This window comes from Zeugodacus cucurbitae, chromosome 2 (assembly GCF_028554725.1).
Source record: "Zeugodacus cucurbitae isolate PBARC_wt_2022May chromosome 2, idZeuCucr1.2, whole genome shotgun sequence".
Classification (NCBI taxonomy): Eukaryota; Metazoa; Arthropoda; class Insecta; order Diptera; family Tephritidae; genus Zeugodacus; species Zeugodacus cucurbitae.
Window position 1 is genome coordinate 35,054,178 of NC_071667.1, and position 23,656 is coordinate 35,077,833.

Sequence of the window (23,656 nt, forward strand, 5' to 3'; positions counted from 1 at the left end):
GCCATAACATTTTAAATCTCTTCCTCCGTCACGTCTATATCTCTATGGATATTCAAGAGAGCCATTCCGTTCAGGCGTGTTTCTCCAGTTTTATTTCTTAAATATGTTTTAAGCCTGCGAAGTGAGGAAAACGAGCGTTCACTTGAAGCGACAGATATAGGGATTGTTGCTCCAATCTTTAAAAAACGATGCACTGTTTTGAAAATTTTCATTTGAAAAACAAATAATAAGTAAAGTTGTGTATCTAATTCAGACCAATTTTTTCTGGTTGTTTTTATTAAAAATATAGACATTTTAGTACACTCAAGTATTTTTTTGCAAATTTTTTTTTTTAATTTAAATTTATTTCACAACAGTTTGCTCATGGAACGAAAACTGAAAGTCATAATAAATGAGTTTTTAGTTTTCCTGTGTTATGATTAACAATAAACTCTAAAAAAAATAATAGAAACCTTATTGGTGACTTTTCAGTCCAGAACTAATTTTCAAAAGAAGTCCATTTTCGACTCACAATTCCCCTTAAATCTAAAAAATCCAGTACAGCAGCCACAGAGTCATAAGGCAAACTCATTACTTTGAAGCAAATTAAAAAAATGTCTCTGTCCAGTTTATATTTTTCTGGGTTTTTTAATTGGCCTACATTCCCACAACTTTTTAATACTATCCAGATACAATAGGTTTGTTTTTAGTTTAACATTTTCATAGTTTCAAAAAATTAAATTCTATCAACAGAAAAGTATCAAAATAGGCCGTTTGTGAACAAAAAAATTATCCAATCACAAAATTTAGAAAAAAAAGTATCAAAAAAGATACAAATGTATCAAAACGGCAACGCTGTTAGTGACTAATGTATTCATTTATTTTACATATTCATACATCGTCGGCAGAAAGATTGCTTTGAAAACAACAAATTACAATTTTTCAAATGACTATGTAGAATTAAATTATATTATTTAAAAATTCAATTACTTTGGGGGGGAGGGGGGGTTTGGGGTGTTCGCCCCTGTAGTGAGATAACTAGTGAAATATTTAAGGTGGTAGGTAGTGAGATAACTTGTAAAAATTGTGAGGTAACTAGTGCAATATAGAAAGTTGTAACATCGGTAAACCTATGCACATTCTGTACGACGACGTAGACAGGTGCATGGCAAGAAAACTCATATCTAGCTGGAAGGATCTAACGGGGTGTAAAACTGCAAAGGTTCCAATGTTCCTACTGGAGCTCGATAGAAATGGCTGTAGGACGATGGTTGGCATTCTTACCGGTAACAGCCTAGTTGCGGCACATGCCTGTAAGATGGGGCTGTCAGATCGGGAGGAATGCAGAAAATGTCAAGAGCGGGGCACCAAGGAAACAGTGGAGCATCTCTTGGCGTTTGTCCTTCGTTAGCGAGACAGCGTTTTAGGTACTTAGGGGCCACACAATACGATAAGGTTGAGGATATATCGTTAGTGAAGCCTCATAAACTATTAAAATTCACGTCAGGCGCAGGCATCCTGAACGATGACTACTACTCAGGAAACATGTGAAGGCACTCCATTCTGGTATCGCAAAGGACCATAACTGGTCTATGCGTGGCCTGCAGGCCTACCAGACCAACCTAACCTAACCTACGTTATGTTTGTGATAGCACACAAACACACATATTGATATATGTATCAAAATGCATCTTAATATATAAAAATCACGTGTAACGTTGTTTGTTTTCGATGGACTCCTAAACTACTGAACCGATTTTAATGAAATTTTTAACACTGTGTGCAGTTTGGTCCAACTTGAAAGATAGGATAGTTTATAACTCTCCTTATAGTCGCATTATTTATTTATTGCAAATTATTTGTTTATTGTTAGCAAAGAGCTATCCACCAGTTGGTGGCGCTAAGTGCGCTATGTTACAATAGATGGCGCTACATTTATTTCTAAATTTTCATGGATTTAGGCTGTCATAACAAAAGCTGCCACTTGCTAAAAACATTAAATGAAAATGCGTTGTTTGAAGTTTATATTATTTGGATGTGAGTACATTCAGTTGAATATTTGTACGTTAGTTTGTGATTTGTCTTAGTTTTCTAGCGCTTTTGGATACATATTTATGCATTTGTATATTCATTTATAAGTGTGTGTATATATGTGTGTTTTTTCATAAAAATATTTCATTTTCAATATATGTTCTATTGTGTGTAGATAAAATTTGTCAGTACGTGTATACTTTTTCTGTAGTTGGCTTTGTATATTTTTACATTACCGCAAGTGTTTGAATATATTTACGATTGTATGTATATTTTCTCATTTGTTGGTTTGTGGGTGCATATCATAGCTGGCTTTTGAAAATTTTTACATTGCGGCAGGTGTTTGTTTATATACGTGTAGTTGATTGTATTTTTTTAAATTTGAATTTGTTTTTGTGGAAAAATATTTGTTTGAGCAAGTGTTTTTTGTGTGATGTAATGGTTGGCGATCCTGTTGAAAATCGATCAATAAAAATCACACAGCAGGACAATACTCTCAGCATTATTTCAGATCTACATCGCTCATTTGACACACTTCAATATCCTCTAATATTTTGACAAGGACAGGACGAATATCATATAAATATATGAATTTTAATACAAACTATACATTTTATAACTATATTCCTAGGTAATAATTTAAATGTATTAAAAAATAAAAAATATATATATAAATATATGTATATGTATATAAATTATTCACAGCAAAGCGTGCCCGGGTTTACTAGTATTTACTAAATTATTTTAATATATATCTTTCCAGAATCAATTCCAGTTAGCGATGACTTCGAGCCGACCAAAAAACAATTGCGCAAAGCAATTCAGCTACAAAAAATATAATAAACAAAGCAAAAAGTGTAAATAAAAAAAAAGAGTGCGTGGAGTCCCTACGCGCGGATGAAGTTATACTTCTTAGTGATATTCCAAGAAATGCATATCATTTTGTATGAAAGAAAACTAGCGAGAGACACTTTTTTAAATTTACATTTTAAAAATTTATTATGCACATTTTATAAACCAAAGTCCAAATCAATTATCATTTCTGGGTTCTGACGGATTGATATCTATAATATTTACAATTGAATTATGATAACTAAAATACGATATGAAATGTCTTACATCCATTTTATCTATATTTCTCGCGAATACCGTATCAATAGTCGTACCTCCTTTGTCGTAGGATCATTTCTTCCATTGATCATTTATAATGAAAATTTCTCTCTGGGGAATGCCAGTATTGGTTCAGCTTCTACATACACATGTGAATATGTTTATACTTACATACACATGCGAATATGTTCATATTTCAATCATACATATGCGTACACATTTTTCCGAAGTCGTATAACTTCAAAAAACTTCTTTTATTAAAATAAAAAATTTACTGCCTTGGGTGAGGATCGAACCCACAACCTTAAGAAATTTGAAAATTTTAATTTTATTGAAATAAATAAAAAATTTACTGCCCTGGGTGAGGCTCGAACCCACAACCTTAAGAAATTTGAAAAATTTAATTTTATTGAAATAAATAAAAAATTTAATGTCCCGGTTGAGGCTCGAACCCACAATCTTAAGAAATTTTAAAAATTTAATTTAAGGCGTGTTTTATTTGACCACCAGAAGCTAATAGCTAAATCGTGGACAAATAAAACGCATTTAGCTTATTTCATATCTTCGCTTAAAAATGAATTGTGTTGGCAATGCGGGCCCGAACTCTCAGCTGAAATGTAATTTATTTGAAAAAAAAAGTTGAATTTATAAATCAAATTTCCTTTCCTTTTCCTTTCCTTTATGCACATTTTATAAACCAAAGTCCAAATCAATTATCATTTCTGGGTTCTGACGGATTGATATCTATAATATTTACAATTGAATTATGATAACTAAAATACGATATGAAATGTCTTACATCCATTTTATCTATATTTCTCGCGAATACCGTATCAATAGTCGTACCTCCTTTGTCGTAGGATCATTTCTTCCATTGATCATTTATAATGAAAATTTCTCTCTGGGGAATGCCAGTATTGGTTCAGCTTCTACATACACATGTGAATATGTTTATACTTACATACACATGCGAATATGTTCATATTTCAATCATACATATGCGTACACATTTTTCCGAAGTCGTATAACTTCAAAAAACTTCTTTTATTAAAATAAAAAATTTACTGCCTTGGGTGAGGATCGAACCCACAACCTTAAGAAATTTGAAAATTTTAATTTTATTGAAATAAATAAAAAATTTACTGCCCTGGGTGAGGCTCGAACCCACAACCTTAAGAAATTTGAAAAATTTAATTTTATTGAAATAAATAAAAAATTTACTGTCCCGGTTGAGGCTCGAACCCACAATCTTAAGAAATTTTAAAAATTTAATTTAAGGCGTGTTTTATTTGACCACCAGAAGCTAATAGCTAAATCGTGGACAAATAAAACGCATTTAGCTTATTTCATATCTTCGCTTAAAAATGAATTGTGTTGGCAATGCGGGCCCGAACTCTCAGCTGAAATGTAATTTATTTGAAAAAAAAAGTTGAATTTATAAATCAAATTTCCTTTTGTTTACCGCTTTTCTATAATATTCTGAGCTTTTAAGGAATCTACAATCATTATTAGATCCGGGATGGTCTAAATAAAAAAAGTTAAAGCTCGATAGAATTTAAAATTTTGGTTTGTTTACATTTTTATCTGTCAAAATGAGGTTTCTCGCTATTGCCAACTACATTTTTTGGAAAAAACCCAACTATTGTGAATGAAAAAAACGATGAACTGGCAATGCCCGAGTTCAATATAAAGGGTGATTTTTTAAGAGCTTGATAACTTTTTTAAAAAAAAAAACGCATAAAATTTGCAAAATCTCATCGGTTCTTTATTTGAAACGTTAGATTGGTTCATGACATTTACTTTTTGAAGATAATTTCATTTAAATGTTGACCGCGGCTGCGTCTTAGGTGGTCCATTCGGAAAGTCCAATTTTGGGCAACTTTTTCGAGCATTTCGGCCGGAATAGCCCGAATTTCTTCGGAAATGTTGTCTTCCAAAGCTGGAATAGTTGCTGGCTTATTTCTGTAGACTTTAGACTTGACGTAGCCCCACAAAAAATAGTCTAAAGGCGTTAAATCGCATGATCTTGGTGGCCAACTTACGGGTCCATTTCTTGAGATGAATTGTTCTCCGAAGTTTTCCCTCAAAATGGCCATAGAATCGCGAGCTGTGTGGCATGTAGCGCCATCTTGTTGAAACCACATGTCAACCAAGTTCAGTTCTTCCATTTTTGGCAACAAAAAGTTTGTTAGCATCGAACGATAGCGATCGCCATTCACCGTAACGTTGCGTCCAACAGCATCTTTGAAAAAATACGGTCCAATGATTCCACCAGCGTACAAACCACACCAAACAGTGCATTTTTCGGGATGCATGGGCAGTTCTTGAACGGCTTCTGGTTGCTCTTCACCCCAAATGCGGCAATTTTGCTTATTTACGTAGCCATTCAACCAGAAATGAGCCTCATCGCTGAACAAAATTTGTCGATAAAAAAGCGCGAAACACATTTCGAACCGAACACTGATTTTGGTAATAAAATTCAATGATTTGCAAGCGTTGCTCGTTAGTAAGTCTATTCATGATGAAATGTCAAAGCATACTGAGCATCTTTCTCTTTGACACCATGTCTGAAATCCCACGTGATCTGTCAAATACTAATGCATGAAAATCCTAACCTCAAAAAAATCACCCGTTACAAGCTATGATAGCTTATGACAAGCCAACATAATTATGTTGGCTAAGTCTTCTAAACAAAATAAGCTAATAGCTTAATTTGCTGGTCAAATAAAACACGCCTTTTATTGAAATAAACATGTGTATGTAATGTGAATATGTAATACATACACATGTGAATATGTAATACATACACACCAGAGAACTGCATGAGTGCCTAATTTCCGTACTTAGAGTAAACTTGCTTCCAAAGCGATGGCGGTGCCCACTCACACTCATAGACATGCATTGTGAGCTAACATCTACTCAAAGAACTATGAGTAGAGAAGCTACTGAGCCAGTCGTATACTTGCTATTGCATATTAATTGTATTTGTTTTACACATTCTTATTTTTGATTTTCACTGACAAGTGGTGATCATACTCAAGACCAGCAAAGGAAAAAGCAAGACACACTCATCACCAGTAGCGCGTGTACTTGAGTGTTTACTATTGTATTGTTGTTCGTGTATTCTTTTTTTGTCGTGCGTCAGTTTTTTGTGCGTTGCTTATTAAGAACTGCAAACTTTTTTGTTGTTTTATGTATGCTGACGCAAGTGTGTCATTCGTTATGGAACATTTCCTGCAAGAACAATGTCAACCTTTTGACTGTTCGTACGATAATTAGAATTAAAAAATTTTTTAGCATGTAAAATTGAAATATTTATATCCCTTTTTAATATAGTCAAAGTTTGCTTTTGGAAAAAAGCGATTATTATTTCTTGTCCATGCATATACACACTAATTATTGTTTTGTTGATCATTTGACCTTCAGCTGTTTCTTACAGGGGTTTAGCACATGGATGACAGCGTCTTCGGCTGCTCGATCTGCCACTCGTGTAAATTACAAAACACGCAAAACGAGCGTGCAAAGAACAGCAAAGTATTAAATGAACTCAATACTCAGAGAGTTGCTTAAAATAATAACATGAATAAGCAGAAGAGAGTTAAGTGCTGAACACAAAGACGACGACACGACACGACGTAGCGACGGCTGATCACAAATGTCGCTTTGAAGCCAGCGTCTTGAACATTTTGAAGACGGCAGCGACATATCAAACAGCAATTTCATTGTTGCCATACTAACATCTTTCATTTCAATAAAATTTACTTATTTAGTTTAAAGTGAAATTAATTACGCAAAAAATGTAAAAATTGGCGATTTATTTGTTTTAAATAATCGATTGTTATTATAAATGATATATCAAAGTTATTTTAGGTTTCTGCTGGCAAAATAACGTCATACTTGTTAGAACTTTGAATAATTTTACATTAGAACATATTAGTGGCAGCTCTACAGCGGCCATTGTCGTCGGCAAAATTAGAAATATTTCTAATTTGGCGACAGCGAAGACTTCAACCCTTTTGTCGTGAAGTCGTGCTGTTGTCAAAAAATCTGTGCCCATAAGAACGCGTGTATTTTAATATTTGACAGATGTCGCTCGTCGCTTGTCGTCTTCTATGTGTTCAGCACATTAAGTGTTTTTTTAACCGCTTTGAGCTAAGTGGAAAAATTCTGTGAGTGTTAAAACCACCGCGACATTTTTGGCTAAGTGTTTTTGATACACAAGTATGAGAAATATGCGGGTAAGCACGCGGTGTATTTTGAGTGGCGGTGCACTTCTGCAGGTCTCTGATACACACTTAGAAGTGAAGTGAAGTGGACGTGCTTTTGTGCGGTCCTAGGATTTCTGTTAGTTACTCCTAGTTTTCCTCAACAACATCGCAATATTCTTGCACCACAGCGTTCTAGAAACTGGAACACCTAGATGGACACTTAATCTATACAAATAGATAAGTACACATTAGAAATATATTAATTTCTCGCACTAACCTGCACATATTTATGGTGGCAAATTCGCAGATTTTTTTATTTTTATTTTTCCCCTAAAACAGCCACTAAAATAACGCGTGCACTCAATTTGATCTGCCGTTTGTTTTTATTGATCAGCTGTTCCCCTATTTTCTTTTCCCCTTTTGTTTCTTTCTTTTTTCTATTTCTTTTGGTTTTGGCGTTGCTAACCATTCAAAACGTAGGTGTTTTAGCGACATTGACTGAACATACCCACTGACAGGTGTTCCCAACGATTTTCGTACCAAAGTATGGCCACTGAAAATAGTTGTGGGCGTACTCCATAGAATCCTTTTTGGAGGAATTCTAAAATTACGAGAACGCCACCTATTGGCGAAATTGAGGTTTCCACCCTTGCAGAATCAACGAAATTTAATTAATTAAAACTTGGTAGGAAAATTAAAGAATGGAAAGCATGATGTCTGGACATAGACATATAAACCAAGCTATGCGCGATCTGGTCAGCAGTATTACATGCCTGTATGACGAAGCTGAAAGCACTGAGAACCAATCGAAAAAGGTGATGGTAGGCAAAGCGTCGCAGGTATCCCCTATCTTCAAAGAGGTGAATACCCCAAAGAGGCGTAGAAATATATCGGGCAACTTACCACCAACCAAAAAGCCAAAAAGCGCGATCGAAAACGCGCAGACTTAATATAATGAGGTAACAAAAGACCAGAAAGATAGAAGAGGAGACCGATTGAGAAGAAAATACGGTCCAAACCAGACGCCATCATATTAACAAAAAAGGAAGGTACGTCATATGCTGAAATTCTACGCAAAATAATGCGAATGTAACCCACAAAAGGAAAACACTTAAAGGCGATCTACTAATAGAGCTCAAGAATCAAGGAGAAAAGGGAGCTGAAACGTTACAGAGTGTCCTAGAGGGAGTAGTTGGTGAAATGGCTGCAATTCAGCCAAAAACACACAATATTACCATCATGTGCAAAGACCTGGACGAGGTAAATACTTTAGAAGAAATTTGCAACGCATTACAAAAGGAATGCGGATTGAAAAATATTGATATTAAAAACATGCGAAAAACCCGAAGTGGCACACAGATTGCTCTCATATGCCTCCGTGCTCAGGATACCAAGACAGCCCTTCAGCTAGGGAAAATAAAGATCGGTTGGTCGATCTGCCGTCTCCGCGAATATTCACCTATCCTTCGCTGTTTTAGGTGTTTCCAACTTGGTCACATAGCACGCAGCTGCAACAACCCGATTGATAGGTCCTCTCTCTGCACACATTGCGGGATCGCAGGACACGTTGCAAAGGTAGGTACCAACGCTGCGAGTTGCATGCTCTGCAAAGGAGAACATTCGGCCCTGAGCAGGACTTGCCCCAAGTACCAAGAGATGGTGACGACTCTACAAAAATGAAGATACTGCAATTTAACTTAAATCACTGCGCTGCAGCACAAGATTTGCTCAGTCAAATAATAATACAAAAAACATCGATGTCGCTCTACTAAGTGAGCAATACTCAGCGGAAAGCACATGGATCGCAGACATAAGTGGCAAAGCAGCAATATGGTCCTGTAAAGGACAACCGTTCGCGTCTTGCTCCAGAGAAGATCATAATGGTTTTACCTGGGCGAATATTCAGGGTATATATTTTGTAAGTGGCTATGCTCGCCCTAGCGCGTCAATTAAAGAATTTGAAGACTTTTTCCTGTACCTGTTCTTAGAAACCAGAGGTAAATCGCCGATAATTATAGCTTGAGAATTTAATGCATGGTCTACTGCTTGGGGTAGTAAATGTACAAACCACCGCGGGCGTATAATTCTAGAATTTCTTAGCCAAACAAACCTTGCGTTGATAAATATATATATATATATTTGGCGTAGGAACCGCTTTAAGCGATTATAGCCGAATCCACCAGAGCGCGCCACTCATTCCTCCTTTTTGCTTTTTGGCGCCAACTGGAAACACCAAGTGAAGCCAGGTCACTTTGCACTTGGTCTTTCCACCGGAGTGGAGGTCGTCCTCTTCCGCGGCTTCCTCCAGCGGGTACTGCATCGAATACTTTCAGAGCTGGAGTGTTTTCTTCCATCCGTACAACATAACCTAGCCAGCGTAGCCGCTGTCTTTTTATTCGCTGAACTCAATGTCAATGTCGTCGTATAAATCGTACAGCTCATCGTTCCATCGTCTGCGGTATTCGCCGTTGCCAATGTTTAGAGGACCATAAATCTTGCGCAAAACCTTTCTCTCGAAAACCCCAAGAGTCGTCTCATCGGATGTTGTCATCGTCCACGCTTCAGCGCCATACATCAGTCCAAAGTAGCACCTGTTGGCAAGAGTGATTCTGCGTTGGATTTCAAGGCTGACATTGTTGGTGTTGTTAATGCTGGTTCCCAGATAAACGAAATTATCTACAACTTCAAAGTTATGACTGTCAAAAGTGACCAAGACGCGAGTGCGCTGTCTGTTTGTTTGATGACAGGAGATATTTCGTCTTGTCCTCATTCACCACCAGACCCATACGCTTCGCTTCTTTATCTAGTCTGGAAAACGCAGAACAAACGGCGCGGTTGTTGCTTCCGATGATATCAATATCATCGGCATACGCCAGAAGCTGTACACTCTTGTAGAAGATTGTACCCTCTCTATTTAGTTCTGCAGCTCGTATTATTTTTTCCAGCAATAGATTGAAGAAGTCGCACGATAGTGAGTCACCCTGTCTGAAGCCTCGTTTGGTATCGAACGGCTCGGAGAGGTCCTTCCCGATCCTGACGGAGCTTTTGGTGTTGCTCAACGTCAGCTTACATAGCCGTATTAGTTTTGCAGGGTTGATAAATAGTGGCACAAAAAACAGCTACCAAAAAGGAAATAAAGGTTCGATAATAGACCTAATGTTTGCAAATGACGCACTTACCAGGTGCATTAAGTGGGAGGTCTCAGACATGTACACAAATAGTGATCACATACCAATCATTGCGGAAGTACTGTTCTCTCGAGACACGGTGCCCTTGAGGAGAAACACTTCTCAAAAGCGAAGCTGGAGGCAAAAAGAGTTTGACCCTGAAGTCTTTAATATAGTCTGGAGTACAGCAAACGCAATAGGCGATGATGCCACCAATTTAGTATCCGCACTGCGTAAGGAACTGGTCACAGCATGCGACGCAACAATGAGAAGAACGAAATACCATAACAAGCAACGACCAGTATATTGGTGGAATGATGAAATTGCCACGCTGAGGAAGCTCTGTCATTCAGCTAGACGGCGCCTACAGCGCAACCGGGATAGAGAAATCGAATACAGCCTCAGAGAAGCATTTAAACCAATAAGAAGCTACTCAAATCAGCCATTACCCGTAGCAAAAAATCCTGCTTTGAAAAGCTCTGCGAAGAAGAAAAACATAGACCCATGGGGAAGTGCTTATAAAATATGTATGTCAAAGTTTAAAAATAAGACGCAGCAACCTAAAAGCGCAGCGTTTATGATAAAAGTCGTGGAAACATTATTTCCAACGCATGATCGGATCTCATATCCTGAGCGACAAACCGAAGCGGCGGAATAACCGCCCTTAGTTACGGAAGAAGAACTATTGGCCATAGTGAAAAAAATCAAGAGCAACAAAGCACCTGGGATGGACGGCATACCTAAAAGAGTTCTAAAGGAAGCTATTATTTCAAGACCTGCCCTGTTTGTCAAAATGTATAACGCATGCTTACAAGAAGGGGTGTTCCCCGATCCCTGGAAAGTCCAGCGCCTGGTTATACTTCCAAAACCGAAGAAACCTCCAGAAGAACCTTCATCATATCGACCACTGTGCAAGCTTGATACAATGGGAAAAGTGTACGAAAGTAAAATAAGAAACCGCTTGGATATTGCAATCCAAGTTTTCGGCGGACTATCAAAGAGTCAATACGGCTTTATAAAACAGAGGTCAACCATCGACGCATTAAAAGAAGTTGTCGTCACTGCACAGTGTGCGGAAAGTGGCAAACGATGGAAAGGTGGTACAAAAAAATACTGCGCGCTGATTACCCTGGATGTGAAGAACGCATTCAACTCAGCGAAATGGGCATACATAATAAAATCCCTATATGATGTACGCGCCCCTCAATACCTCATAAAAATAATAATTAGTTATTTTAAAAACTGAAGGCTGATATTCGACACGGACGAAGGCACAGAGAGCTACTCTATTTCGAGTGGTGTACCGCAAGGATCGGTTTTAGGTCCCCTTCTATGGAACCTGATGTATGATGGAGTGCTAAAAATATAACAACCAAAAACAGTGAAATTAATAGCATATGCTGACGACCTAATAGTGGTAGCAGTGGCTAAGCACATAGATGACCTCCGCAGCAAATGCAATGAATGCGTAAATGGTCTGCGTCAATGGTTCTCTTCCATGAGTTTGAAATTGGCCGAGCACAAAACGGAGGTATTGCTCATAAGCACTAGAAAAATTGAAAAAAGAATAACCATCACTATAGGGGACTGTGAGATTACCTCACAGCCACAGCTAACGTACCTAGGGATAATAAAAATCTCATCGGTTCTTTATTTGAAACGTTAGATTGGTTCATGACATTTACTTTTTGAAGATAATTTCATTTAAATGTTGACCGCGGCTGCGTCTTAGGTGGTCCATTCGGAAAGTCCAATTTTGGGCAACTTTTTCGAGCATTTCGGCCGGAATAGCCCGAATTTCTTCGGAAATGTTGTCTTCCAAAGCTGGAATAGTTGCTGGCTTATTTCTGTAGACTTTAGACTTGACGTAGCCCCACAAAAAATAGTCTAAAGGCGTTAAATCGCATGATCTTGGTGGCCAACTTACGGGTCCATTTCTTGAGATGAATTGTTCTCCGAAGTTTTCCCTCAAAATGGCCATAGAATCGCGAGCTGTGTGGCATGTAGCGCCATCTTGTTGAAACCACATGTCAACCAAGTTCAGTTCTTCCATTTTTGGCAACAAAAAGTTTGTTAGCATCGAACGATAGCGATCGCCATTCACCGTAACGTTGCGTCCAACAGCATCTTTGAAAAAATACGGTCCAATGATTCCACCAGCGTACAAACCACACCAAACAGTGCATTTTTCGGGATGCATGGGCAGTTCTTGAACGGCTTCTGGTTGCTCTTCACCCCAAATGCGGCAATTTTGCTTATTTACGTAGCCATTCAACCAGAAATGAGCCTCATCGCTGAACAAAATTTGTCGATAAAAAAGCGCGAAACACATTTCGAACCGAACACTGATTTTGGTAATAAAATTCAATGATTTGCAAGCGTTGCTCGTTAGTAAGTCTATTCATGATGAAATGTCAAAGCATACTGAGCATCTTTCTCTTTGACACCATGTCTGAAATCCCACGTGATCTGTCAAATACTAATGCATGAAAATCCTAACCTCAAAAAAATCACCCGTTACAAGCTATGATAGCTTATGACAAGCCAACATAATTATGTTGGCTAAGTCTTCTAAACAAAATAAGCTAATAGCTTAATTTGCTGGTCAAATAAAACACGCCTTTTATTGAAATAAACATGTGTATGTAATGTGAATATGTAATACATACACATGTGAATATGTAATACATACACACCAGAGAACTGCATGAGTGCCTAATTTCCGTACTTAGAGTAAACTTGCTTCCAAAGCGATGGCGGTGCCCACTCACACTCATAGACATGCATTGTGAGCTAACATCTACTCAAAGAACTATGAGTAGAGAAGCTACTGAGCCAGTCGTATACTTGCTATTGCATATTAATTGTATTTGTTTTACACATTCTTATTTTTGATTTTCACTGACAAGTGGTGATCATACTCAAGACCAGCAAAGGAAAAAGCAAGACACACTCATCACCAGTAGCGCGTGTACTTGAGTGTTTACTATTGTATTGTTGTTCGTGTATTCTTTTTTTGTCGTGCGTCAGTTTTTTGTGCGTTGCTTATTAAGAACTGCAAACTTTTTTGTTGTTTTATGTATGCTGACGCAAGTGTGTCATTCGTTATGGAACATTTCCTGCAAGAACAATGTCAACCTTTTGACTGTTCGTACGATAATTAGAATTAAAAAATTTTTTAGCATGTAAAATTGAAATATTTATATCCCTTTTTAATATAGTCAAAGTTTGCTTTTGGAAAAAAGCGATTATTATTTCTTGTCCATGCATATACACACTAATTATTGTTTTGTTGATCATTTGACCTTCAGCTGTTTCTTACAGGGGTTTAGCACATGGATGACAGCGTCTTCGGCTGCTCGATCTGCCACTCGTGTAAATTACAAAACACGCAAAACGAGCGTGCAAAGAACAGCAAAGTATTAAATGAACTCAATACTCAGAGAGTTGCTTAAAATAATAACATGAATAAGCAGAAGAGAGTTAAGTGCTGAACACAAAGACGACGACACGACACGACGTAGCGACGGCTGATCACAAATGTCGCTTTGAAGCCAGCGTCTTGAACATTTTGAAGACGGCAGCGACATATCAAACAGCAATTTCATTGTTGCCATACTAACATCTTTCATTTCAATAAAATTTACTTATTTAGTTTAAAGTGAAATTAATTACGCAAAAAATGTAAAAATTGGCGATTTATTTGTTTTAAATAATCGATTGTTATTATAAATGATATATCAAAGTTATTTTAGGTTTCTGCTGGCAAAATAACGTCATACTTGTTAGAACTTTGAATAATTTTACATTAGAACATATTAGTGGCAGCTCTACAGCGGCCATTGTCGTCGGCAAAATTAGAAATATTTCTAATTTGGCGACAGCGAAGACTTCAACCCTTTTGTCGTGAAGTCGTGCTGTTGTCAAAAAATCTGTGCCCATAAGAACGCGTGTATTTTAATATTTGACAGATGTCGCTCGTCGCTTGTCGTCTTCTATGTGTTCAGCACATTAAGTGTTTTTTTAACCGCTTTGAGCTAAGTGGAAAAATTCTGTGAGTGTTAAAACCACCGCGACATTTTTGGCTAAGTGTTTTTGATACACAAGTATGAGAAATATGCGGGTAAGCACGCGGTGTATTTTGAGTGGCGGTGCACTTCTGCAGGTCTCTGATACACACTTAGAAGTGAAGTGAAGTGGACGTGCTTTTGTGCGGTCCTAGGATTTCTGTTAGTTACTCCTAGTTTTCCTCAACAACATCGCAATATTCTTGCACCACAGCGTTCTAGAAACTGGAACACCTAGATGGACACTTAATCTATACAAATAGATAAGTACACATTAGAAATATATTAATTTCTCGCACTAACCTGCACATATTTATGGTGGCAAATTCGCAGATTTTTTTATTTTTATTTTTCCCCTAAAACAGCCACTAAAATAACGCGTGCACTCAATTTGATCTGCCGTTTGTTTTTATTGATCAGCTGTTCCCCTATTTTCTTTTCCCCTTTTGTTTCTTTCTTTTTTCTATTTCTTTTGGTTTTGGCGTTGCTAACCATTCAAAACGTAGGTGTTTTAGCGACATTGACTGAACATACCCACTGACAGGTGTTCCCAACGATTTTCGTACCAAAGTATGGCCACTGAAAATAGTTGTGGGCGTACTCCATAGAATCCTTTTTGGAGGAATTCTAAAATTACGAGAACGCCACCTATTGGCGAAATTGAGGTTTCCACCCTTGCAGAATCAACGAAATTTAATTAATTAAAACTTGGTAGGAAAATTAAAGAATGGAAAGCATGATGTCTGGACATAGACATATAAACCAAGCTATGCGCGATCTGGTCAGCAGTATTACATGCCTGTATGACGAAGCTGAAAGCACTGAGAACCAATCGAAAAAGGTGATGGTAGGCAAAGCGTCGCAGGTATCCCCTATCTTCAAAGAGGTGAATACCCCAAAGAGGCGTAGAAATATATCGGGCAACTTACCACCAACCAAAAAGCCAAAAAGCGCGATCGAAAACGCGCAGACTTAATATAATGAGGTAACAAAAGACCAGAAAGATAGAAGAGGAGACCGATTGAGAAGAAAATACGGTCCAAACCAGACGCCATCATATTAACAAAAAAGGAAGGTACGTCATATGCTGAAATTCTACGCAAAATAATGCGAATGTAACCCACAAAAGGAAAACACTTAAAGGCGATCTACTAATAGAGCTCAAGAATCAAGGAGAAAAGGGAGCTGAAACGTTACAGAGTGTCCTAGAGGGAGTAGTTGGTGAAATGGCTGCAATTCAGCCAAAAACACACAATATTACCATCATGTGCAAAGACCTGGACGAGGTAAATACTTTAGAAGAAATTTGCAACGCATTACAAAAGGAATGCGGATTGAAAAATATTGATATTAAAAACATGCGAAAAACCCGAAGTGGCACACAGATTGCTCTCATATGCCTCCGTGCTCAGGATACCAAGACAGCCCTTCAGCTAGGGAAAATAAAGATCGGTTGGTCGATCTGCCGTCTCCGCGAATATTCACCTATCCTTCGCTGTTTTAGGTGTTTCCAACTTGGTCACATAGCACGCAGCTGCAACAACCCGATTGATAGGTCCTCTCTCTGCACACATTGCGGGATCGCAGGACACGTTGCAAAGGTAGGTACCAACGCTGCGAGTTGCATGCTCTGCAAAGGAGAACATTCGGCCCTGAGCAGGACTTGCCCCAAGTACCAAGAGATGGTGACGACTCTACAAAAATGAAGATACTGCAATTTAACTTAAATCACTGCGCTGCAGCACAAGATTTGCTCAGTCAAATAATAATACAAAAAACATCGATGTCGCTCTACTAAGTGAGCAATACTCAGCGGAAAGCACATGGATCGCAGACATAAGTGGCAAAGCAGCAATATGGTCCTGTAAAGGACAACCGTTCGCGTCTTGCTCCAGAGAAGATCATAATGGTTTTACCTGGGCGAATATTCAGGGTATATATTTTGTAAGTGGCTATGCTCGCCCTAGCGCGTCAATTAAAGAATTTGAAGACTTTTTCCTGTACCTGTTCTTAGAAACCAGAGGTAAATCGCCGATAATTATAGCTTGAGAATTTAATGCATGGTCTACTGCTTGGGGTAGTAAATGTACAAACCACCGCGGGCGTATAATTCTAGAATTTCTTAGCCAAACAAACCTTGCGTTGATAAATATATATATATATATTTGGCGTAGGAACCGCTTTAAGCGATTATAGCCGAATCCACCAGAGCGCGCCACTCATTCCTCCTTTTTGCTTTTTGGCGCCAACTGGAAACACCAAGTGAAGCCAGGTCACTTTGCACTTGGTCTTTCCACCGGAGTGGAGGTCGTCCTCTTCCGCGGCTTCCTCCAGCGGGTACTGCATCGAATACTTTCAGAGCTGGAGTGTTTTCTTCCATCCGTACAACATAACCTAGCCAGCGTAGCCGCTGTCTTTTTATTCGCTGAACTCAATGTCAATGTCGTCGTATAAATCGTACAGCTCATCGTTCCATCGTCTGCGGTATTCGCCGTTGCCAATGTTTAGAGGACCATAAATCTTGCGCAAAACCTTTCTCTCGAAAACCCCAAGAGTCGTCTCATCGGATGTTGTCATCGTCCACGCTTCAGCGCCATACATCAGTCCAAAGTAGCACCTGTTGGCAAGAGTGATTCTGCGTTGGATTTCAAGGCTGACATTGTTGGTGTTGTTAATGCTGGTTCCCAGATAAACGAAATTATCTACAACTTCAAAGTTATGACTGTCAAAAGTGACCAAGACGCGAGTGCGCTGTCTGTTTGTTTTATGACAGGAGATATTTCGTCTTGTCCTCATTCACCACCAGACCCATACGCTTCGCTTCTTTATCTAGTCTGGAAAACGCAGCACAAACGGCGCGGTTGTTGCTTCCGATGATATCAATATCATCGGCATACGCCAGAAGCTGTACACTCTTGTAGAAGATTGTACCCTCTCTATTTAGTTCTGCAGCTCGTATTATTTTTTCCAGCAATAGATTGAAGAAGTCGCACGATAGTGAGTCACCCTGTCTGAAGCCTCGTTTGGTATCGAACGGCTCGGAGAGGTCCTTCCCGATCCTGACGGAGCTTTTGGTGTTGCTCAACGTCAGCTTACATAGCCGTATTAGTTTTGCAGGGTTGATAAATAGTGGCACAAAAAACAGCTACCAAAAAGGAAATAAAGGTTCGATAATAGACCTAATGTTTGCAAATGACGCACTTACCAGGTGCATTAAGTGGGAGGTCTCAGACATGTACACAAATAGTGATCACATACCAATCATTGCGGAAGTACTGTTCTCTCGAGACACGGTGCCCTTGAGGAGAAACACTTCTCAAAAGCGAAGCTGGAGGCAAAAAGAGTTTGACCCTGAAGTCTTTAATATAGTCTGGAGTACAGCAAACGCAATAGGCGATGATGCCACCAATTTAGTATCCGCACTGCGTAAGGAACTGGTCACAGCATGCGACGCAATAATGAGAAGAACGAAATACCATAACAAGCAACGACCAGTATATTGGTGGAATGATGAAATTGCCACGCTGAGGAAGCTCTGTCATTCAGCTAGACGGCGCCTACAGCGCAACCGGGATAGAGAAATCGAATACAGCCTCAGAGAAGCATTTAAACCAATAAGAAGCTACTCAAATCAGCCATTACCCGTAGCAAAAAATCCTGCTTTGAAAAGCTCTGCGAAGAAGAAAAACATAGACCCATGGGGAAGTGCTTATAAAATATGTATGTCAAAGTTTAAAAATAAGACGCAGCAACCTAAAAGCGCAGCGTTTATGATAAAAGTCGTGGAAACATTATTTCCAACGCATGATCGGATCTCATATCCTGAGCGACAAACCGAAGCGGCGGAATAACCGCCCTTAGTTACGGAAGAAGAACTATTGGCCATAGTGAAAAAAATCAAGAGCAACAAAGCACCTGGGATGGACGGCATACCTAAAAGAGTTCTAAAGGAAGCTATTATTTCAAGACCTGCCCTGTTTGTCAAAATGTATAACGCATGCTTACAAGAAGGGGTGTTCCCCGATCCCTGGAAAGTCCAGCGCCTGGTTATACTTCCAAAACCGAAGAAACCTCCAGAAGAACCTTCATCATATCGACCACTGTGCAAGCTTGATACAATGGGAAAAGTGTACGAAAGTAAAATAAGAAACCGCTTGGATATTGCAATCCAAGTTTTCGGCGGACTATCAAAGAGTCAATACGGCTTTATAAAACAGAGGTCAACCATCGACGCATTAAAAGAAGTTGTCGTCACTGCACAGTGTGCGGAAAGTGGCAAACGATGGAAAGGTGGTACAAAAAAATACTGCGCGCTGATTACCCTGGATGTGAAGAACGCATTCAACTCAGCGAAATGGGCATACATAATAAAATCCCTATATGATGTACGCGCCCCTCAATACCTCATAAAAATAATAATTAGTTATTTTAAAAACTGAAGGCTGATATTCGACACGGACGAAGGCACAGAGAGCTACTCTATTTCGAGTGGTGTACCGCAAGGATCGGTTTTAGGTCCCCTTCTATGGAACCTGATGTATGATGGAGTGCTAAAAATATAACAACCAAAAACAGTGAAATTAATAGCATATGCTGACGACCTAATAGTGGTAGCAGTGGCTAAGCACATAGATGACCTCCGCAGCAAATGCAATGAATGCGTAAATGGTCTGCGTCAATGGTTCTCTTCCATGAGTTTGAAATTGGCCGAGCACAAAACGGAGGTATTGCTCATAAGCACTAGAAAAATTGAAAAAAGAATAACCATCACTATAGGGGACTGTGAGATTACCTCACAGCCACAGCTAACGTACCTAGGGATAATAGGGGTCAAAACTCAAATTCAAAGAGCACTTAGCGTACACTTCTAGAAAAGCAAATAAGGCCTTATCCAGAATGATGGCAAATAAAGGTTGTTTGCGTTCCAGCCGAAGATGTATAATTGCAAAAGCAATGAGCTCTGTAATCCTGTATGCGGCTCCAATATGGATCCAGGCGCTAGACATAAAAGCGTATGCCAAGTCGATAAACCAGTGCACAGACTCTCAGCAATAAGAGTAACACGTGCTGTCCGAACAATATCCAGCGAAGCAGCTGAAGTACTAGCTAGTATGCCGCCCATAGACATCCAGGAAAAAGAATTCGCGCGAATGCATGAATTTCCAGCGCCCCACTCATATACAAGAAATGTAGAAGAAAGGAACAGGAGCATCACAATGTGGCAGCAACGGTGGGAAACCACAACCAAAAGACGGTGGACCCATAGACTAATACCCGGCATTCATTCGTGGATAAATAGACTGCATGGGGACCTTGATTTCCACCTGACCCAAATAGTAAGTGGTCACGGGTGCTTCAGAAGCTACCTGTAAAAATTCCGTCATGACACTAGTCCGTACTGTCCGATGTGCACAGAGTCGTTAGAAGACTGTTAACATGTATTTTTTCATTGCCCTTGTTTTTTAAGTATACGGGATAAGCTGAGAATTACCTTAGGAGGTAGTTTACGGGTGGAAAATTTGACTTCACTTATGTGTCAGTCCTCCGATAAATGGCACGCTGTTAGCGAAGCAGCAGCTTTTATTATGACAGAACTGAGACATTTACAGCAGGGTAGGCGTCTGTCCGTCCGTTTCTTAGAGGAGACTTAAAATGTCTCGGCACTCCCACGAAGTAACACTTAATCCGGTGGTTCCGTGGGAGAGTCCAATGTTGGGAGTAGGTTAGGTTTAACGGATTAAAGTTCCGCACTTCGGCTTTCGATGCTTCCTCCTACTATAAAAAAAAAACAAAAAAATACATACACATGTGAATATGTAATACATACACATGTGAATATGTCACCAACCAAGAGTAATACTTTCGATTTGCAAAGAAAGTACATGAAGACTGACTACAAGAAATGATCCTGTGAAGCATAGTCTTAACTTTTCAACGGCAAACGCAGAGAATTTCAACCAAAAGTCTCATAAACTAGTTGAGAATTCGCAGAAATGAAACAGAAACCAAAGGAAAAAAATCAAATAAACCATACTCATAATGTTCGCAAATTTGTTTACATGCATACAGTCACTCACATTGAAAGTCGGGCAAGCGCAAAATAAAATTTCTACTTATAATAAAATTGTAATGAAAAAAGATATTCAACTCGGTCTTTTTGTATTTTATTAAAAAAAGTCTTACTGTTAAAAAACAACAAAATTATATATTCAAAGAAACATAAAACTTAACGCATGTAACAAAAACTGTACTAAGGCCACTTTTTCGCCTAACATTGAAAGTCGGGCAAACTGTATTTCTAGAAACTTTAACGGTAAATGTTCCGTTATATATATTCGAAATTTAATTATAAGCCTGAAGATTTGTCATTTGAATATCGTAAACCAGTCAGTGAAGTTTAAGTGAGTATTTTTTTTTAAATGTAAAGATCGAGTTGAATATAGGGATGCAAACATCGTAAAATGAAACATCGATGTTTCTTCAAAACCCATCGAAATCAAAAACATCGGCCATTTAAACATCGATACATCGATGTATTTTTGAACTTTTTAACTTATTTTAAATTTAGTGTGAAAAGCTAAGGGATACAGAAGCAGAAGCATAAATAAATGAAATGTAGTACGCCTTAAGTTGATACATTTTATTTGACTTAGCCTTATATGTCTGTTAAAGTTTTTTCTCAATAAATAACAGAATTTCAAAACAACGATACGGAAAATTTATTCACTGTCATTTCTTTTCGATTTTACTTCTGCGTGATAGTTGCCCTGGGCTTAGAAAACAGTCGTTTACTCGGCACTGAAGAGGCTACAAAATGTAAATATTAAAAAGCCTATTTATACAACTCCGGAAACACAGCATTCATGTCAACCCAAACTCTATCGGCTTCTGATTGGTAGGGGTAACAGCCGAGATACACTTTCTCTTCAACCTTCCGTCCGTGTAATTGTAGATAAATTTGACAGCTTACATTTAACCTTTTGGTGGACCAAATGTTTATTCTGATTCCAAACATCAAACGATTATTCTGTTTCACACTCATCCGAAGATTCCGTTGTATCTGCGCGATTAATTTTCTATGAAACAAAAAAAAGTATTTCCTTTAGCCCTAGCATCTTTAAAATGAAGTAATTTGAATCTCTGATCAAACGCAGTATCGAATTATGTAAATTGTGTAAATAAATCATAAAAGTAACCGCAGGTCCAAGCGCACATTCCCTTAACGAATTCTCCGTATTTTACAAAAATCTAATTCCAATGTAATAAAGGTTATCCAAATAGAGGTTTTCGGGTTAATACCCGAAAAAGTGTGAAGGTGTAAATAAAAGTTATATAAAACATCGTTGAAAGTGACATCGATGCATCGATGTTTTTAGATTCGAGACATCGATGCTTGTTGACGAAAACATCGATGTTTCAAAAACATCGATACATCGTTTGCATCCCTAGTTGAATATCATTTTTCATTACAATTTTATTATAAGCTGAAATTTTGTTTTGCGCTTGCCCGACTTTCAATGTGAGTGACTGTATGTGTGTAAATATGTGCACTTGTAGTACATTTCTTGTGAAATCTTCGTTGCCACGGACAAGGAATGACCGCAAATAGTAATTTTATTTGAACAGACTTGTAGTCAGTGTCGCGTTTTCGCAGACAAAGAGGTCCATGTCCCCAACTCATATTATTTTGAATTGTTTTATGTCTTGATTCTTACTAAAATCAATTGTAGTACATTAATATTTGGCATCATTTATTAGTAGGATATTTAAATACATTTAATTATTTATATTTGCTAATAGTAAGTCAATACTATCCAGAATATATATTGTGCGCATTTATAATTACGGAGGGATCACTTGAAATGACTCTGTAAAGCTCGATGTGTCGAAAAATTGATGGCCGCCTGCGCGACGCTACATTGCATTGTTGGTAGAAAATCGGCTTGTCGTAAATATGTATGAATATGTATGAGCAAGCAAACATATCGACATAAATTTTTGACGCTTGTTGTTTTTGTAGAACATTGCTTTTGATTTTTGGTGGTTGACAAACTTACGTGCACGCATATACAAATGTAAGTATGTGTGTTTGTTCAATGACATTTAAACATGTACATATGTATTTATGTTTATGCATAATGTTGCTGTTGCGCAACAATTATCGCAACTTTTCCGAACTTGTATAAGAAGTATAACTTCAATAAAAATAAATCCGAAGATGATATGAATATTGACATATAAAAATTGTATCCTGTATTATTAAATGATTATTGGTATGAACTAGGTAAGTAGTAAAATTACTAGTGAAAAATATAAAGTGGTAGGTAATGAAATATTGCAAATGGTATGTAGTGAGATAACTAGTGAAATATTTAAGGTGGTAGGTAGTGAGATAACTTGTAAAAATTGTGAGGTAATTAGTGCAATATAGAAAGTTGTAAGTGGTGAATTAACTAGTGCAATATAGAAGATGGTATGTAGTGAGGTAGCTAGTGAAATATAGTTAGTGATATGTTATGAAGTATCTAGTGAAGTATAGGTGGTGAATCACTTGTGAATAGTGTACACTGGTTACCGCCAATGACATCGGCGTGTTAAATTCATGAGTGAATTGCATTGGCGGTATTATGGTGGGTAACCAGTGGTGGTTACCGGCAGGTAGTGAACTCACTTGTGTTTCACTGGTGAGCCGAACTGGAGGGCAGTGGTCGGCAAACTCATACATTCAAACAATTTATTTCGTGAGAGTGTTGAGAGCTATTCAACTGACCAAGAGTTATGTTCTACTGGTCCCGAACTTTTTTAGGCTAGTTAAATTAGGACAATACTGGTTTTCTAACAATCGTTTTTATAGTGCACGTTAGTTTAACACATGCAATCAAATGTTATTAAGGAGTATAAATGTGTGTCAAAACATTATAAATCAGTAAACATTATTATGTAAAAAGTTATACACAATTATTAATTATATTACTAACATTTAAAGTAGCGAATGAGGTTGAAATATTAATAGTTGTGTTTTTATGAACAGACTTGCAAAAATAATAAACAAATAAATAATCAAAATGGATATAAAATAATATATATAAAATCA